This window comes from Vicia villosa, linkage group LG3, assembly GCF_029867415.1.
Source record: "Vicia villosa cultivar HV-30 ecotype Madison, WI linkage group LG3, Vvil1.0, whole genome shotgun sequence".
NCBI classification, from domain to species: Eukaryota; Viridiplantae; Streptophyta; class Magnoliopsida; order Fabales; family Fabaceae; genus Vicia; species Vicia villosa.
In genome coordinates, this window is record NC_081182.1 from 187,841,622 (window position 1) to 187,845,104 (window position 3,483).

Genomic DNA, 3,483 nt, shown 5'->3' on the forward strand with positions numbered 1-3,483 from the left:
CTATCCGTATTATATTTGGTTAAGCTATCCGTATTATTTGGTTAAGTTGGGTATTATATTTTTTTAAGCTATCGGTATTTCTTTAAGCGATGAATTGTGATGTATTTGGTGGCGATTGTGAAGTGCCGATAAAGTGTTGATATATATGAATTAAATTGGTGATAAAAGTGCCGATTCTGAACTGATGTAAATGCTTATGTATGGCATAAACGATAATGTATCCTCTGCCGTGTGCATATATTTATATATATATATATATATATATATATATATATATGTGTGTGTGTGTGCGCGCGCGCGCGCGCTTATGTACACTACAACAAAAATGAGTTTAGGCAACGATGCAAAACCGCGGCTAAATGTGTAAAAACCGTAGCTATAGCCTTTAGCCCGCGGTTATCTAGGCGTGGAATATACGCCCGTTGCCTATTCGTATAAGCTACGGTTTTATTACTTTTGCCCACGAATGACAAAACTCGTTGCCTAAATATGTGAATAGGCTACGGTTTTTAAAATTGTTTTAGACCGCGGTTTTGATTAAACTACACCTATATAACCGTTGTTTATAGATTAATCCACGGTTTTCTTAGTCTAAGGCTTTTTTAGGCAACATTTGAAAAACGTTGTTTAATGTTTAAGCCATAACTTTTTTGATTTACTCACTGTTTTTTACAAATAAAATTTGACACTAATTATTTTAATACTCATGATATCAAATTTATGAGAAACATTTATAAGAAAGTAATAATAAGATTTATATATTATTTAATTTAAAGAATTCCACTAAATATAATACAGTGTATAAAACTAAACTCTATAAAAACTAAATATACGATAAACCAACTTCCTAACAACATCCCTAACTTGTATTCCTCCTTATGAAATCTTAACAAATTTGTTTTGTCCAAGCTTTCTTGTATTCTGATATATTTATAGGTACATTTCTCCAATATCATTTGTAGTCATTTGTAGTCCGAAGCTTTAACATGGTTGTTTCTCCTGAACAAAAAGTGAAATTAGACTCCAAAGGAAAGATGATTGTCAGATGTGGATTGAAAATTGAGTAGATAAGTATATACCTTCGTTTGACATATTTTTCAACTCTCAGGAAGCTTCCCTAATGCAAAACGTTAATCAATATAAGCATAAATATTACCACAATTATATCTCAAAGAAAAAGAACATAATATCTTTAAAGGTAAAAGTCCAACGATCCATAGACTATATAGAAGAAAATATCATAAAATGTTACTCCAAACCTAATAAATCACATGTGAATATGAATGTCTTGATATCTTCCTGAGTTAGATTTCAACCAAAGTGACCATTTACCTAGCATAAAAATTAGTAGCACACTCTAAGTATAAAATGAATAAGACCTTCTATAACACAAAGCTTGAGACTTTGTCTTCTTTATCTCATAATAATGCATATGTCAAAGAAATTGATTATTGTCATTCCCTGAAATAAATTTCAATCACTAAGAGTGTTATAGAGAAATAGATAAAAAAGAAAATACACATAAACACTTTCAATCATTAAACTTGGATCCAACTCACACATTAGACATTTTCTATCAATCACAGGTGTTGATTTCCATCAATATAATGCATATTGTTTGTGAACTTTAACTGAGACTGAGTTTCACAAACTATGACATATTTCATAGTGAGACTCAAGAAATAAAATAAAAAATTCTAGCAGTGGCATTTATATTCTGTCAAATTTAAAAGCAACATACCTTTTTCATCAAACTAACATATGAGAAATCACCCAACTAAGCTCGTCACCAATAAAGTACCAATAGCCTCTAATCGCCATGGAGAGAAAACAGGGCATCTAGAGAGAAAACAGAGAAATATATAATGGTTACCATAGTGAATAAAAGACGAATATTTTTTACCATAGAGAAATCTTTACAAAAATAAATATACTACTACCTTCCTGGAAATAGAAAAATGAAAAGGAGGAAAAAAATTAAAAGAAATAATCGTCTAAAGTTAACTATTGAAAACAAATTCAGATGAAAAGTGAGTCAGTTAGTAAAAATTATAAAACAACCTACATAATAATAAATTGAAAGTTTTATACTCCAACTAACTTCATCAATCTCACTCCAAGAGTTTCCAAGGTTTTAACCCTTACATTCAACATCGTTTTCCATTAACACATCTAATGTCACTGAATAAACAAAACAAGCACAAATCAAAACTCTTTAATTAACCATAATCTTATTCACACGAAGCATTGAGTTTGAATTAAAAAAATACTAGTTTAAAAGAAGAAAAAAACTAAACATCCAGAGGATTAGTGAAATTAACGTAACCTTAGTGACGTGAAGGAAGGAACGATTACCGGTGTTGGGTTACGGGAGAGATGGTGGGCGAGGGCGAAGGCGATAGGGTTGGAGGGGATTATCGAGATCTGTTGTGGAAGAGATGATACAGGACTAAGTTTATTTTGTTTTTAGGTTTAGATCTGGGGTTTGGAATTAGTGGCTGAAACAATACTTACATGATTTTTGCAGTTTGCATTTTTATTTTAATCATTATGAAATTGATTCTTCAATAATTAAATATTTTAGTTTTTTTAAGCTTAATATAAACAATACATACAAATTATATAAACCTAATCTAATATACACCAATTTTATGTATAGTAAAATAAAAGAACAAACACTAAACATTTTTTCTTTTTTCATTTTTTTTATTAAATAAACTTTTGATAATTCATTTTATTTAAATTAAAATAATAATGTTAAAGTTTAAAATTTATTTCAACAATATCTACATTTAAAATTGTGTGGTATATATTAAAATAATTTTTTTATTTGAAATTTCTCTTTTAAAATAAAAACTAACATTAAGCTTTTAATATAAAATTAATCAATCCCTTATAACAAACCCACAAAATATGGAACAACTATACTAAACTATTGAAAGTATTATAAGGATGAAAATCTACAAATAAGTTTTATAAATATACTATACAATTAAATATAAATTATTACAGGGATAAAATCTCATCCACACATGATGGTCAAGTGGTTGCACGTATATAATCCATGTGCATACCTAAATTCCTCGGTTTGAGCTTTAGAATTCCATTATTTTTTAAAAAGCATATTTAAAATTTAAAATCGTTTAAATTTAATAATAAAAAACAAAAGACACGCTTCAGGACTAAAAACTATAAAAAAGCGTTAGGGACTGGGATAGGGGTTCGAACCCAGTATTGTCCAAATAAATATATAACAACAAAAATTAAGTGAATAAGCTACGGTTTAGTAATACCCACATTCTAAAAACGTAGCCGAAAGTTTAGGCCACGCTTTGAACCTGTTGTTTTCTAAATAAGAAATGACCGCGGTTCAAAACCGTAGGTTAAAGTGAATTAGCTACGGTTCTATAATATCCACATTTTTAAAACCGTAGCTGTGACTGGTTAGGCGACAGTTTTCATCAAAAAATGTCAACGTGTAAA

General features: G+C 29.2%; 1 long non-coding RNA gene across 7 annotated transcripts; it reads right to left on the reverse strand.

Moving 5' to 3' along the window:
- Positions 1-730: 730 nt before the first annotated feature.
- LOC131657021 (uncharacterized) lies at positions 731-2,537 on the reverse strand. 7 transcript variants are annotated; one of them, XR_009300434.1, is made up of 6 exons: positions 2,356-2,537; positions 2,066-2,181; positions 1,742-1,839; positions 1,260-1,461; positions 1,080-1,117; positions 731-999 (listed from the first exon to the last, which is right to left on the reverse strand). It is a non-coding gene; the product is annotated as an uncharacterized LOC131657021 (long non-coding RNA). The 7 variants fall into 7 exon arrangements; XR_009300435.1 differs by having other exon boundaries at positions 2,327-2,537; XR_009300436.1 differs by having other exon boundaries at positions 1,080-1,112; positions 1,333-1,461; positions 2,066-2,537.
- Between the last annotated feature and the right edge of the window lie 946 nt (positions 2,538-3,483).